The 17161-nt window shown below is 42.2% G+C and overlaps 1 long non-coding RNA gene across 1 annotated transcript; it reads right to left on the minus strand.

Annotated features, from left to right (window-relative positions):
- Positions 1-2400: 2400 nt before the first annotated feature.
- LOC142743626 (uncharacterized) lies at positions 2401-7201 on the minus strand. Its single transcript, XR_012881602.1, has 3 exons — positions 7064-7201; positions 5572-5675; positions 2401-3532 (listed from the first exon to the last, which is right to left on the minus strand). It is a non-coding gene; the product is annotated as an uncharacterized LOC142743626 (long non-coding RNA).
- Between the last annotated feature and the right edge of the window lie 9960 nt (positions 7202-17161).

A 17161-nucleotide genomic window follows, 5' to 3' on the forward strand; every position in this document is an offset into this window, starting at 1 on the left:
ATTCAGTTGATTATTGCAAGTTTCCTGCAACCCCCCCCCCCCCCCCCCCCATAGGGAAATATTGAGGTTGTGCATCAAATGGTTAATGCCGCAATCTGAAAATGGCTTTAGAGCTCTAGTGTTATGACCGGGTCAACTCTACCAAATACACATAAATAAGACTGGCAAAGACTGTATCATCTAGTGTCTATTTTATAGTGACATGTTAATGTTCATAGTAAGGTCTAGGGACCAGATCACCTCATTGTTTAACTATATCCCTAGTAAAATTCCTATTATCTGGTTTTAATGGGACCGAACAGGTGCTGGATTGTCACTTTCTGGATTACCAGACAGCCATAGAAATGAATATGAAAGTTTTTGCAAGTTGAGTCAGTGGAGTCTCATCCTTAGTTCACTCTGCTCCGGCTTGTGGGATTCCAGATTATCTTGTAGTTCTGGGCTGTACAAAATGCTGAATTAACAGTTGCTGGATTAAAGGAATTTCACTGTAAATCTGGATTATTTCCCTGATTATACAGCATTTTTCAGTGTTTGTTATAAAAAGAGGTGTGTGACTTCTGGTAAACCTTTATGAATAGGTAATGGCATATTCAGTAGTCCCCTAATATACTTTTATTCTCGGGAATTGCTCTTTTGAAAAATTGGTGCGGTCAGTAATTTGACAACAGAACACAAGTTGCTGCTTATCTCCTCCGTCTGGTGACTGACCACTGCTCTATTATCCAATAACTCCTACTCCAAATCGGGAAAACCCCGGTAAGGAAATCTGCAGATGTAGCAGAGCTGAATTTGCCCTACAACTTTTTCTTTTATGTGCCATGATAACTTGGTGCGTTAAATGGACACTAACTTTTCAAACTATTTATGCTTTTTAATAGTATAACTGATCTAGATCAACTTTGTAATTTACTTACTGTTAAAATTTAGTTTTATCTGTGCAAATCCTGTGTGAAGTTACTGCATCTGTGAGTCTCCCTTCCTGTAATCTGCGGTCCCCCTGTTGTCAAGCAAAATCTGTCCCCAGTTAGAGCTCAATTAGGGGTGTGTCTCTTCACTGCCTGCCTATACAACTCTATGGAGAGGGGACTGGGGAGCAGACACGCTGCCCATATAAGTCTATAGAGGGGGGGATCAGGGAGAGACACCCACAAGCTGCCCATAGAAGTCTATTGAGTGGGGAGCAGAGATAAACCTATATGCTGCCAATATAAGTCTAGGGAGAGAGGAGGGGGCAGCAGGGAGAGAGACACAGAAGCTGCTGCCTATAAAAGTCTATGCAGAGGGGAGCAGGAGCATAGAGGAGACAAGCTGCTGGTAAGTGTTACTGTCTAACACCAGTTCTTTCTTTGTCGTCTTACTGTTCATCCTCTGTTCCAGTGTCCCCCTTCTCCCTGTTTCTTTTTGCTGCTGATATCAGTCATGGTACTTGTCCAGTATTAAATGAGCCAATAGACATGGTTACCAGCATGTGATCACCATGATTAACCCCTTCATTGCTGATCATGGTGCTGACAAATGAAGGGGCCTTCCTTTTGTCACTTGCCTGCTAGCCCTAGCATTGGGGTTGCCAGGTCTGACAAAGGCCGCCTGGGCTTTCCTAAAATAATGCATGTACGGGCATGCTTTACGTATGCCCTAACCTATGCCTGCAGTAAGATAATGTAGTATAGAATTAAAGCTATTAAAAAGTAAGCCACCTAATGAGATAAAAAAAATTTCAAAATGTAATTCGTTTGACACTGAAGAAGAAAAATATGAAAAACTATTTTATTTTTTTAAAGAACTTTGAATAAAAGTTAATTAACACTAAGGGCCTGTTCACAACAGGGTTGACCTTCCGTTTGGGTTTCATAGTTTCCTTCAGAGGAACAGATGAACGATACTTTCCATTTGTCTTTCCGTTCATCTGTTTCTCTGATAGAAACTATGAACGGAAAGCTACACGGAAGGGCAACGCTGATGTGAACAGGCCCTAAAAACATAAACCTATATGATCGCCTCCGATATCTAACAATTCCTTAAATAAATGTGTCCTGTCAATTGCGGAAGGAATTAAAAAAAAAAAAATAATAAAACAATGGCAAAATGCTTTTTTTTCATGCATTTTGACATTATAAAATTTTTTATAAATCTAACTCTAACATTTATATACGCCTTTAAAATTATACCAGAAAAGAACTCAAAGGCTATGTACACTTTTGAAGCAAAATAATTGAAACCACTTTTGAATTGATTTTTTTTTTTAAATTAAACTTGATACATTTAATATAAACAATTTAACTGTTTAAGATTAGAGAAAACATAAATTTTGTTTTAAAAAAAAAATTGCTTCAAAAGTCCTATATAGCCTTTTAAACAACAAAATAAACTTAAATAGAAAAGTTATGAGTGAGTGAATACAGGGAGGCAAAAAAAAAAGAAATTCAAAAATCCTAAAGTTCCTAAAATTGGCTTGTTCCCACGGGTTGGATACGCTGCGTGTCCAACTTGGAACCCGCAGCACATTACGTCAGTTTTCAGGCAGAATTTCCACTGCGGAAAGCAGTGGTAGATATAAAAAATAAAAAAGAGAAGCCCATACTTCCCCCGGCCGTTGTCATGTAGACACTTCGTTCCATTGCGGTCTTTTCGGCCTCCCTGGATGACTCTGCAGCCCATCTGACCGCTGCAGCCTGTGATTGGCTGCAGCACTCACATGGGATGAAACGTCCTCACAGGAGGCCGGCCTGGAATTGGCAGAAGAAGCAGCGAGTTCTGTAGAAGTATACATTTTTTTATTTATTTTTTTGCAGCGGAATCGCTGTCATTTCGCTGCAAAAGTTGCAACACCTGGCTGTTTGTTGCGGGTTTTGCAACCACATTGAATTGAATGGGGAAAACCCGGAGCAGAAAAGAAACGCTAAAATCTGCATAAGTTGACCTGCAGATTTGAATTCTGCACCACAGGTCAATTAACATTTTTGGAGCGTTTTTTTTTTTTCCGGCAGCGTGGGCATAAGATTTTCAAAATCTCATCCACTTTGCTACTACTGTAAATGCTGTGGAATTTCATGCAGTGTTTACGCTATGTGGGAACTGGGCTTAAGGGGTTAACGGTCACAATGATTTGACTCTATTATTCTTGGTAAATATAAGAGTATATATTTTTGCTGAAAACAACAAATGGTTCAGCCATCCAAATAACGGGTACAAAGAGGGAAGGATACACTGATCGGATGGCATAGTGTTCCTGTTGGCTTAAAATCTGTTCTGCATCAGGCACATATATATTGCAGATATCCGCTACAGCCGTATTTGATGTGAAATAAGCCCAATCAGTGAATAACACTTCACAAAGCCTCTGCATTCAGTCCTTAGATTTCCATGAGGTACAGCCGTCGGGTCCTAAGGTGATGCCTCCGCTGGCCACCAGGTGTAGAGCCTTGGCCACTGCTCTCTGTTCAGCGTCATCCATTTGCTCACATACAGGGACGTCTGGTTCTGGTACGACGGTCTCCTGCAGGATGATCGGTCCGTGGGAGCCGCCGTCCTATATAATCAAGCGCAGTGGATTTAGACTTCTGTTTTTTTTGGGATACTGCAAAACACCTCACTGTGTCCTTAGTGCAGATGTAGCAGAAATTTTTCTCTGCTGATTTTTGCCGCAAATAAGGGGCTTTCCGCTGATTCCAAGAAGTGCTCGCAAAACGTGAAATCAGCAGTGAAAATCCAAACTACCTCATCGTGCCCTAAACTTCGCACTTAAATTTTCCCATTACATGTGGATAGTGTTCAAAACCCCATCCTGATGTACTGCAAATCCTTACGACCTCTAAACTTGCCCTAAGGCCAAATGCGCACACTGCGTATTACGTGCAGATTTGTCGCACATATTTTTGTGTGCGGCAAATCCGCAGTGTAATGCGTACAAAGTAAACGAGATTTCAAGAAATCTCCTCTACGCATTGTGGCTTTTTCTGCACATAAATTGACCTGTGGTCGGTGTTATGAAATCCGCCGCATGTCCATTTATCTTGCGTTTCCGTTTGCGAATTGTATCTGACAAATTTAAAAAAAAACTAAATCTGCAACATAAAAACACACCTATTTCTGCGTCAAAATCTAAAAAAAGCATTAAAAAAAACATTAAAAAACATTAAAAAAACGCACTATTGGGTTAAGCCTCATGCACACGACCGTAGCCATGTGCACGGCTGTGAGCTGTCCGCAAATCGCAGGCCATTATTTTCAATGAGCTCGGACCGCAGAAGACGGCCGTAATAAGACAGGTCCGTTCTTTCTGCGGTCCGGGCTCCCGGGTGATGCAGGAACCGTATAAACTACGGTCGTGTGCATGGCCCCATAGAAATGAATGGGGCCGCAATTCTCCCGTGGATTTTCAGGGGAATTGCGGCCGCAAAAGCACGTTCGTGTGCATGGGGCCTAAATCTGTGGAAATATCTGCGGTTTTGTTGAATTTTTTGCACCAAATTCCACAATGTGTGCATGTAGCCTAAAAGTTGCTGAATGTTTAGGTCCTGTTCACACAGATTTTTTTTTTTTTTTTTTGCAGGCAGAAATATCTGCCCCAAAAATCTTTCAGGAATTTTGAGGCAGATTTTCACCTGCCTGCACTTTCTTGCGGCAGTGTTTTTGTGGCGGTTTTTGGCCTCCCATGGATTTCAATGGGAGGTCAGAGACTGAACCGTGGGAAGAAAGAGCATGATGCTCTATTAACGGCTCTGCGTCCTGTTGAAAGCAATGGGAGGTGGTTTCGGGCGTTTTTTTTGGTACTGATTCAGATGTTCCCGCATCAAAATCTGTGCCAAAAAACTCTGATAATGGGTCTGTTTGGTATCCGTGATGGTCAGTTCACACAATCAATGGGGTTCAAAAACCCAAAACAAAAATCTGATGATAATGTATAATTCATGGTCCCTGGAAAGTCGGAATGGTTGATGCCAGTGTGAATGGGACTTTAATGTGGTGGAAGTGCAGGGGTGTTTTTTTTTTTGCCACAAAAACGCTGCCACCAGGTGTTTGCTGGGAATCTGTTGAAATTATGAGACTGTCTGCACACGGTGTTTTGTTTGGTGACATTTTTGGTGGTGGTTGTTTGGTGGTGGTCTCCATAGACTCAAACAGGCTTTTTAAATCTACACCTGCAAAATCATATAACAAATCTCATTCACAGACATCGTAAAAGTTCTGCAGTGGATTTATGCTGCTGCTGCAGATTTTCAAATTCACATCATACCTGATCTGTTTGCGGATTTTTTGCAGCAAATTTAACTCCTTACAATGTAACTGGTACAATCTGTGGTCAAATGATGTCCAACTATATTCACACGTAGCAGATTAAGCGACTGAAAATCAATTTTGTCCTGTGATTGGGGTTGTTCTTGCTGTATGTGTATGGATTTATGCAAACCCCATTCAGATGAATAAGGCAGTCTAAATTTCTGTAACAAATCTGCTGCGTGTGAATATACCCTGACATGCGACTTTTGGGGCAGATTTTAATGCTCGTTCCATATATACATATTTGTATTATGAACATCGAGGACAACCAGCATACAATATACTTACAAGCATGAAGCGCACTGTGCAGCCCTGGACTTTTGATCCCGTCTTTTGTGATTGGTCCATTTTCATTAATGGGAAAAGTGATGAGTGCAGTTTCAGAATTTTCCCTACACATTAAAATCACAAGATGTAGCCATCACTTACAAAACAACGTGAGGTCGGCCATATTATTAGAACTCCGTAAGGCATTATGTACAATAAGCCCATATTATTACGTAGCTTGCTGAATTGCTTCTGCTTTACTATTGCAGGGTTTCCGTCTGGCATTGAGCTGCAGTGGCGTCACTTAATAAAGGATATTTTAGGGGGCGCATTGCCTAATAATCAGCATTAAGGTTGTTAAAGGGATTATTTATATTCTATACGATTGGCGGTAACAGAGGAGAGGTCCCGATGGCGATCTTCTATGATCTAGAAAGAGATGCGCTACAAAGGACAGCTGGCGTCCATGTAATGCATTGAATTCAATGGACACTATGTAATAGTTTTGATTATTGTAAGTGGGGGAGCAAGACCACCATGATCAGCTTGTCACCGAGGAAGCCGTCTAACAGAAAGGGGTTGTAACAGACCTATGAACGTAAGGAGAGTTGATGGGTGCATCTGCACGCGCAAAATCACCCTTCCAGTTGGAAACGGAGGGGTTAAAGATTTCTGCACAGGATGGTAATAATTGGACCCTTTCATCCAATTAGATGTGCCAAACAGGGTCATGTGTTGTCTGTTTTGAAGCTGCATTGACTAATTTTTTTTTAATTCGTTCATTCGGCTAAAAGGCGCTGGTGTCAGCCATCGCCACTTTTGTTAGGTCAAGAGGGTTCTGGCCCCATCATTAGTATAATATGCTCTGAAATTTTGGCAGATGCACCCACTAACCTCTTATAGATGCCCGAAAAGTGTTTTGAAAATGGCACTACTGGTCTCCCTCCGTTATTAAAGGTTATCTATTATTTTTCCACAACAGCGCCACTCTTGTTTATGGGCTGTATCTGGTATTGCAGCTTTCACTTTAAGGGTATGTTCACACGGGCTATTTTCAGCCATTTTTCGGGTGGTAAACGCCCTGGAAAACGGCAAAAAATGTGGCGGCTGAGCACCTCCAAATGTCTGACCATTGATTTCAATGGGAAAAACGGCATTCCGTTCCCACGGGGCATTTTTACGTGGCCATTTTTAAAAATGCCCGCGTAAAAAAAGCCTCCTAAGAAGAAGTGCATGTCACTTCTTGAGCCATTTTTGGAGACGTTTTTCATTGACTCAAAAGAAAAAACGCTCCAAAAATGGCCACAAAAAACGCTTGTTGATTAAGAAACGGCAGAAAGTCAGGAGCTGTTTCCCTTGAAAACAGCTCCGTATTTTCAGCCGTTTTTTGTTAAGTGTGTGAACATATCCTTATAGGGCGGAGTTCCAATACCAGATATAGCAACTAACGCTGTGTCTGGGGGGGGGGGAGAGAGAACCTCAGATCGCTTCTATTGCATTTCTATGTCCGTACCTTTCCATCTAATTGGGAATTGCTCTGAAAATGTTCGTCCAAACCCAGCAAGGCAGATCAGATCAATGGAGAACTCCTCCAACACTCTGCAGATCGTATTCTCAAACTCAGAATGACATCCAAATATTGTATGATCGATAACCTGGCATCAGAGGAAACCAGCTTCAATATAACAGGTGATGTAGAGCCACATTCTAGCATCTTTAAGTGAGGAATTCTATTTTTTTTTTATATATACCATTTTCGGGTGAAGATACATTAATGTGTAATTAATAAAAAAGTGTGAATTCAGGAAAAAGTGTATTTTTCCGTTTTCTTTGTTCATATTGTTCGCAGTTCAATGTTCTGGTCATTCTGATTGTGGGGGGGTCACCGAGTACATGTATGTTTTACGCAACGTATGTCTAAGAAGCTTTATTTTATACTAAATTGTGTTTATTGTATTTTTTTGCCGTTTTTTTTTAAAATGACATTTTATATTTAAAAAAAATGTAAAACCTTTTAAGCGATTTATAAATGTAAAATACTAATGTCCATTATGACACTGGCTGTAGCCAGGGCAGAACAGGCAGACACCCCCAGGGGGTTCTTTTTAGGTCCCAAAGGCTGACTGAATGGGAATTCCCCAGTCCTCGACCGCATCACCGGATAGCCTGGTGATAAAAACCAAGGGGGGGGGGGGTCCCCTTTGACCATGCTGCAGTTATATTATCCATGGCGATCAAAGGGTTAAATGGTTGGGATACGAGTTTACCTTATTCCCATCCGGTACAGCAGGAGCTATGCTGCCATTAGATACACTCCAGGCTGTCACAGGATACCCGTGCAGGATTTCACAGCGCTGTAAAAAGGTGTATCGCGGTTATTATGGGGTTTTGTTAGAACCCCGCTGACCAACATTGAACTTTACTATATTGCGGAATTTTAGTGGGGATACTGCAACCGCAATTCCGCAACAAATATGTGACGTGTGAATCCAGACTTAAAGTACATGTTGAAATTAACATGTTATATGTATATTTTACCATTTTCATTACATTGGGTGAAATCTGCTGTAAAAATCCACAACGGAAAGGGCATGCCGCAAATTTGAGATTCTGCAGCATACTTATAATCCAATGCAGATTTTTTACGCTGCATGTGAGTGAGATTTTGTCAAGCTCCATACACTTGCATTGGATGTCACTTTTTTTTTGGTATTTTATTTGCAATCAAAAATCTGCAACAAATACTCAACCTGTAGATCTGTATCAAATCCGCAACGTGTGAACTCCGCCTAATAGGGTCTCAATGAATGTTACACTTATGCAACATTGTGCCATGGAGTAACAGCCGCAAATCTCCCTTATAACTCCTGTCTAAATCTACCGAATCTCTGGCAAAATAACTTGTTTGTTATAACTGGAAAACATATTTCTTTGTAACGTAATGTAACGTGTAAGACCTTGATAAATACAATATACATAAGGGTAATTTCCAGATGTTCTGTAATACAATGCGAATATCAGTTAACAGAATTTAGGGTTTTGCTTCTGCGTAATTTACCACAGTGGGAAGATGTTACTTTGTAGTGAATGGGATTTTATAAAACCATGCTGTTTTTGGGGCAGACTGTAAACCTACCCGTGTGGGGATCCCAGCGCCAGCAGCCTTCTTGAGTTCTTCCACGGCACTCTTGTTGGATATTATTAGGGAAAGTCTCGCACAGCTGCCCAGCTGTCTAATAGTATCCATTATAAGCTTTAGTTTAGGGCCTTAAAAGAAAAAAGGAGTAATTTTGTTACAGAACCACGCAAAATCCATACATCTCAGCATATTGTTTGACTTTGCAACAACTCCATAGATCAGTGTTTCCCAACCAGAGTTCCCGGGCAGGGGTTGCGCAGTGATTGGGCCGTGGTGGGCACCCTCTTCAGGTCTTTGTCCGGTGGCCGCAGCTTATCACAGATTTGCAGAGGAACAGAATGCCTTCTGCACAGCTTTGTGTCTTGTATCCTAAACAGTGATACATATCGGCGCAATGACGTCATCACGCCGGATCTATATCAGCATTCAGGCGTCAGGACGTAAGATGGGGCACAGCGGCAGAAGGGCTTCTCTTCCTCCACGAATCCCTGACGAGTGCCGGCAGCAGCACAGAAAGGCAATGACTAAATACCAGTGTTCTCCAGCTGCTGAGGCGTTCCAAGTAAGCGAGCAGGCCTAGGTGTTGTATGGTCTTCATCACAGGGCTCTTCTCGGGGGCAGTAATGAAGTTCTTAGCAATGTTGTAAAGCAGTCCACTTCCACCCCAAAGCCCAAGTCAGTCAAAGACAAAGCCCAGGTCAGTCATTGTGGCCTTTAAGTGATTAAATGGGGGAAACCTGGCACTGAACAGGATTAAAAAGGGCAATAAATAGCAAATGGTCACAGAATTCAGTGCCTTCTTACTGCTCATTTGCCATTTATTGCATTTTTAGTTCCCCTCTGTAACAGAAGGGTGCTAATGGGGCAATGAATAGCAAATGGGTATTTAGAGGCCATTGAACAGAACAGAAGGGCACTAATAGAATGGGCACTGAATTTTGTGCCCTTTACCATTTATTGCCTCCCTAGTGTCCTTCCAAAAGGGCCTAAATTTTTGCCCAATTGCCATTCAATGCTTCTTTAGTCCCCTTTTCCAAACAGAAGGGGACAATAAATGTCAAATGGGCACCAAGGGGGCACTGAACAGAAGGGCACTTAAAGGGACAATGGAAGAACATACCCTTAAAGCTCATTTTCTGCCACTTTTCTGCATGGAAAGAAGTGGTGGAAAACTTTTGTAAGTCAGCGTGCACTAAACATTTACATAATTAATTGGTAGGGGTTCCCCGATATAAGAATTTTTTTCCAGGGGTTCCCCAATGCTAGAAAGTATGAGAATCACTGCCATGGATACAGAAGTACTTCAGAGTCTTCTTTAGACACACAGCGGTATTTGGGATCCGTATAATATGGGCCGATACTACATTTTTTTTGCTTGTTATTGTTTTCCATTTTAAACCGCAGCTGCACAAATCTGTCATTAACTATAGTTTGATAGATTTTTACATACATTGACACATTGTAACAAACTCTCAGTTGTGAGAGCAGGACATGGTCTGGATACGTTTCCAGCCTCTAAACAATGAATGTTTCCATTCATTGCTTGTAAGCTCAGATCTTTAACCCCTTAATGACCGCCGATACGTCTTTTTACGGCGGTCATTAGTGGGCTTTATTCTAGAGCGCCGCCAAACTACGTCGCTGCATTAGAATAAAGTAAACAGAGCAGGGAGCCGTGAAATCTCCCTGCTCTCAGCTGCCAGAAGCAGCTGAGGGCTGGGGGCGTCCCTGCTCTGCCGGGTGAGATCGATATTAGTATCGATCTCACCCGTTTAACCCTTCAGATGCGGTGCACAATAGCGTGCACCGCATCTGAATGGTTTTGCAGAGAGGGAGGGAGCTCCCTCTCATCTCACTGACACCCGGCGATAAAATCGCCGAGTGTCTGTGTCTTCTATGGCAGCCGGGGGTCTAATAAAGACCCCCAGGTCTGCCTGCAGCGAATGCCTGCTAGATCATGCCGCAGGCATGACCTAGCAGATGCCTGTCCGTTTTAAACGGACAGGCAGTAATACACTGCAATACAAAAGTATTGCAGTGTATTATAATAGCGATCGGAGGATAGTGAAGTCCCCTAGTGGGACTAGTAAAAAAGTAAAAAAAGTTTAATAAAGTTAATTAAAAAAAAAAGTGAAAAAAAAAAAATGAAAAACCCAGCTTTTCCCCTTACAAAATGCTTTACTATTAAAAAAACTACAATAAAGCAAAAAAGTTACACATATTTGGTATCGCCGCGTCCGTAACGACCCCGACTATAAAGCTGTTACATTATTTAACCCGCACGGTGAACGTCGTAAAAAATAAAATAAAAAACAATGGAAAAATTGCTGTTTTCTGTTAATCCTGACTTAAAAAAAATGTGATAGAAAGTGATCAAAAAGTCGCATCTACTCTCAAATGGTACCAATAAAAACTGCAAGTCGTCCCGCAAAAAACAAGATCTTATACAGCTATGCCGACGCAAAAATAAAAAAGTTACAGCTCTTCGAATGTGACAATGTAAAAATGTAAAAAATGGCTTGGACATTAGGGCCCAGAATGCCAGCAGGGGGAAGGGGTTAAAGTGGTGAAGAATTGGAATAAAGTATATAAGACAGTTACAGAACATAAAAAGATATACAATATTTTAAGGGATTTTCTGAGTCTGTGATATTGATACCTTATCCCAGTGATCGCCATGTCACCTTCATTTAACTGATTGGTGGGGGTACTCTTAGTCGGACCCCCTCCGATCAGATATTGATGGTCTATTACAGGCTCTCAAACCCTTTTACGGTTTATTTACGTGACAAGCTGACCATGAAATGTGTGGTACCTGCCGTGGATATTAACACAGCCACCTTTGAGATCTTTGCAGGTACTTTGCACAGAATTATGGTTTTCATTAGCTGGAAATTATTCAGTCTTAGAGCTTCCAAAAAATGTCTCATTTGTACGCGAGGTGAATCTGCAAAGAGGAGAAAAAAAAAATGAGCATCCAAACACCATTTAGTTGTGCACATACATGAATTTAAAGGGAAGGTGTCATTAATTATTTTATGTTTTTTTGATAATATTGCTTTTAATATAATATTGACATAAATTTTATTTAATTGTGTTCTAATTTTTTACTTTTTAATGTATTTTTACTTTTACTTCACTATGGGGGCTGCCATTTTTTTTTTTCATCTCTGTATGTATGTGTCGATTAACTACACATACAGAGATGGAATACAGCACATACAACTCCATAGAGAATGCGAACGCGAGCTGTTCCATTTTCAGAAGCATACTCCGTCTGTGTGGGAGCGGCGAATGCGCCGCTCCCACACAGACCAAAACGAAGCTCGTTCGTAGAGCGAAATCCAGCGAAATTTTCAGGTGGACCGGAAGCCGCTGCCGGACAGTAAGATGACGACTTCCAGCCATATGTTCAGGCGCAAGGAATAGGAGCGTAGACCAGCGGAGGCGACAGGAGCAGGTAATTTATGTTCGTGTATGTGATGTGTGTATTATGTTCATGTATGTTCGTGTGATACTGTCTGCTGAGCCCTGTATCTAATCCTCCTACACTGTGCAGTCGCTCAGAAAATGGCAGCACACAGTGTAGGAGGTTTGAAGACATTCAAAACCTTCCTTCTCCTGGCACTAGCCAGAATAAGGGAGGGGGGATTGTGTGAGGACACTAGAGGAGAGTGTGTCCACCCCAAATTTGCAGCATAAATCAATGAGTTTGCTTTACCACAATGACCATGCTGCAATTTTGGGAACTGCTCCCTCAAGTGGCCAGCCTGTGGCTATACAGAGAACCCCATAACAAAAATAAAAATTAGGTCCCTTTAAAGAGACTCTGTCACCAGATTATAAGTGCCCTATCTCCTTACCGAAGTGTCGGGAGTGTGAATAGACATCACATCCTGGCTGGAGGCAATGTCTATTCACTCTCAAGACACTTCAGTAAAGTTACTGTGGGTGTATGTGACAGCACAGTGTGATCTCGCGAGATCACGCTATTGTGTGAATACATATGGACATGAATGGAGAGAAATGTATGACGCTGCTTGGTCAGTGTCATACACTTCTCTTTCAACGCCCAGTTGTCTATTAAGAAACTAATTAGCATAAATATAAAATTGTTCATAACTTGCTCAAAAATGATCGTTTTTCAAAATAATAACCACTGTTGTTATCTACATTACAGCGCCGATCAGATTAGGTAGGAGATATATCTTTTTTTTTTTTTTTTTAATCAAACAAGTTTTTATTGATAATACAACATCAGTTATACAGCCTTTACATTTCTTACAGTACTTTACAGAAAACATATAAAATTAACATAACATCACTTAAGTAGTGCAAAATTTCTTCAAGTACTTTATGGCATGTATACAACATCTTTGGTTATACCATCACCTATTTCTCCCTCCAACTGAACTACCCCCCTCCCTTGCAGTACCCCCTCTCTTCCCTGATTTTTCCACCACTCCTCCTCCGTGTCTCTTTCATAGTAAACCGATATTTCACCAGACCTTAAACATGTATATGTGCCATCCCTCCTCCAAATCTTATCTAGTGATCCGCATTGCCATAGGCTTGTACCCATTTACCCCATTGTTTCTCGTATTTCTGAATTGTCCCTCTTTTCAGATATATCCGCTGTTCCAGTGATACCGTGTGGTTAACATACCCAACCAGTTCAGCTACCTCCGGGGGATCCGCCTGCAGCCAATATTTTGCGATTAGTTCCCTAGCATGATACAAAATCTTTTTAATAGACATTAGCTCCATTCCATCCCCTCCTTCCTCCCCAATGCAGCCCAGTAAGAATATTTTAGGTTCTATTGGGAAATCTCTCCCATATACTTTAGACACCACACTTTTAACTTCCCTCCAATAGCCTTCTAGCAGCGGGCAGCTCCAAAACATATGTTTTATGTCCGCCCCATCAAACATACACCTGGGACATTCCTTAGTTGATCTAATGCGCATTTGCCATAGCACCTTAGGCGTCCTATACACCCTGTGTAATAGAAAAAGTTGTGACCTCCTGTGCGTTACACTAATAGAGAGTTTTTTAGATGATCCCAGTATCTCCTCCCAGTCTTCATCCCCTATGGGTCCTACATCCTCTTCCCATTTACGTCTGATTTCCACCAACAGGTCTCCCAGAAAACAAGAGAGTAGCGTATTATATAGCACCGAGATAATCCCTTTAGTGTCTTTTGCCCCTAGTACCCGCTCCATCCCTCCCATGGTGGAACAGCTCAAATCCACCAGTCTCTCTTGAGCCTGCGCCGCATGCCTTAATTGAAGATATTGGTAGAACAGTCGGTGTGGGAGTCCAAACTCCTCCTGTATTCGAGCAAAGGGCTTAAGAACACCTCCCTCATACAGCTGGTACACATATCTAATCCCCGCCTGTTCCCAGTCTTGAAATCCTTCCAGCATATTAAATTCCCATAGGTATGGATTGCCCCATAAAGGCATATAGTTGGAGCATCCCGTGGCCCCCAATAATTTCTTACTTTCCCACCAAACTCTATGTATTAATAGTAAAGTCGGCTTTCCTCTTGCCTCCCTCCTTAATTTATGAGATTCCATGGCCTCTAATACATCCGTTCTCTGACCCATATAATACACCAGTTTCCCACTAGAATCCCACTCCTCCCTATTCTTCCAGCCCTTAAAGTGTTGTAATTGGGCCGCTAGATAATATATCCATGCATTCGGAATAGCTAACCCTCCCTGTTCCACTGGTAGTTGTAGTTTATCCAGTTTTATCCTGGGGATCCCCCTTTTCCACACCAAGTCCCTAAACAAGTTGTGGATTCTTCTGAACCAGTATTTAGGCAACCACACTGGGGCATTGTGCACCACATAAAGAATCTGGGGCATCAGAATCATTTTGATGAGATTTGCTCGACCCAGTGCTGACAGTGGTAGCCCGAGCCATATTTTGGTCTTATCCGTGAGTTTGTTCAACAATGGTATCACATTTAGTTCAATAAAGTCCTGCACCCTCGCCGATATCATGATTCCCAGATACTTAAATTTCTGTACGCACGGTACCTCAACTCCTCCAATCACCAACGGCGTATCTACTGGCTGGAGTGGCAACAACACCGACTTATTCCAATTAATTTTTAGTCCTGAAAATCTACCGAAGCGCTCCAATACATTCATTATTACTGGCAATGAGTAATTTATTTCCCCCAAGAACATCAAGATATCGTCCGCATATAATGCTATGCGCTCCTCCAGCTCCCCACACCGAAACCCTTCTATCCCTGGATGCTGTCTTACCATATTGGCTAGGGGTTCAATTGCCAACGCAAATAGTAGTGGCGAAAGTGGGCATCCCTGTCGCGTCCCCCTCTCCAGTCTGACGGAATCTGACATCCTTCCATTTGCTCTTATCCTAGCTACCGGCTCCTTATATAATAATTGTATCCATTTTATAAATTTCTTTCCAAAGCCAATCCGTTCCAAGACAGCCCACAGATACCCCCACTCCACACTATCAAACGCCTTGGCGGCATCTAAAGACAGCACTGCTCTACACCGTGCATCCGGAGCATCTGTCTGCAAATTCAGGAAAAGTCTACGTAGATTAACTGCCGTAGAGCGCGATGGCATGAATCCCGACTGATCTGTCCCCACAATTTTAGTCACTACTCGCGACAGCCTATTAGCCAGTACTTTCGCTAAAATTTTAATGTCCGTGGTTAATAGAGATATCGGTCTGTATGAGTCAGGTTGTTTCCGGTCTTTCCCTTCCTTGGGGATTACGACTATAACAGCTTCATACATTGTCTGCGGTAAACGCCCCCTGGTGAAACTATCCTGGAACACTTCCAATAACTCCGGCAGAACCGTCTCCCCATATGCTTTATACAATTCAGTTGGTATACCATCTATCCCTGGAGCCTTTTCGTTTGCCATAGAAATTAACGCTTCCTGTATTTCCTCTAGCGTAATTGGCTCTTCCAATCCCTCTCTCTCCTCCTCCCCCAGGGTAACCCATGTCATTTCTGCCAGATATTCTGACAGCAGATCCTCCGAGTAGTCCACCTTAGTACAATACAGTTCCTTGTAAAATGATGTTAACACCTCTAATATATCCCCTGTTTCTCCAACCAGAGTCCCATGCACTGTCTGCAGCTGATGAATAAACGCACTTTCCCGCATCGGCCGTGCCATATTTGCTAACAGTCTGCCCGCCATTTCACCCTCCTCATAGTATTTTTGTTGTAAGAATAGTCTTTTATTAGCCGCTTGCTCCAGCTGATGTTCCCTAAGCAATTTCTGAGCAACCTTCCATTGGGCTAGTGTTTCCGCAGTGTTATTAGTAACGTGCCTCTCCTCTGTTACTGTGACCCTATCTGTCAAATGTTGACCCATTTGTCGCGACTTAGTTTTAATGAGCGAGATCTCCCGTATATACACTCCCCTTATAGTCGCCTTCATAGCATCCCATAAAATATCCATAGGGACCGTACCTTTATTAAATTCAAAGTATTCTTGCAGACTCATATTTATTATCTCCTCTCCCACTAACCGTATCCAGAACGGATTTAACCTCCAGTGCATTCTCAACCCCCCCATCTCTGAGCTTGTTCGGAGCTTAAGTAACATTGGGGAGTGATCAGACAGTGCCCGTGGTAAATATTCCACCCCTTCCACACATTCCATCCCCATTCCATTATTAAACATTAGGTCTATTCGTGATAATGATCCATATGTAGATGATACACACGAATACTGCGTAGTAGAGGGCCATTTTGCCCGCCAAATATCTGTAAACCCATCCTCCATCATGTACTTTCCGAATCTCGTCAGGCCAATATCTCCCACCCCTCCCCCTTTTGGAAATTTATCCCACCCTTTAGTCATTATGTTGTTGAAGTCTAGGAGATATATCTTTAAGCTGCAGCACACTCCTAACTTGCGACAATAGTTCAAAGGCGCACCCTATCCCCTGGGATGACTCAAGAACGTTTTCCACTTCCTAGTTTGTTAACATTGCAGCACCCGTGGAGATCACATCCCTATACAAGTAATCACCACCCATTAAAATATATGTGTAAGCAATGAATAATGGAGACAGGAAACGTATTGATACTTTTGGGTTGATGGAGATGGATGAGAATTGTGAGTTATTGGCATGGTAGAGAATAAAGTTTATCACTGACCTTCTCCTTGATGCATAATGGCAAGACTGAAGCTTTGTCTTATTTTAGACATATTATGAGAAGACCTAGATCAATGCAGTGGACTGTAAGGGCTAGTTCACATGGCGGATGTTGCGTGGCGGGTCCCGCAGCAAAATCTGCCGCAGAACTATTCCTGCCAACGGCAGGAAGATTCCCCCCTTCCATTGACATCAATGGGAGGTTCGGGCAGAATCCGCCCGAAGATCGAGCAGGATGCTTCTTTTTTCCCGCTAGCAGATTATAAAATGAAGGGTCCGACTCCCATTGAAATAAATGGGAG

Source organism: Rhinoderma darwinii, chromosome 2 (assembly GCF_050947455.1).
Source record: "Rhinoderma darwinii isolate aRhiDar2 chromosome 2, aRhiDar2.hap1, whole genome shotgun sequence".
NCBI lineage: Eukaryota > Metazoa > Chordata > Amphibia > Anura > Rhinodermatidae > Rhinoderma > Rhinoderma darwinii.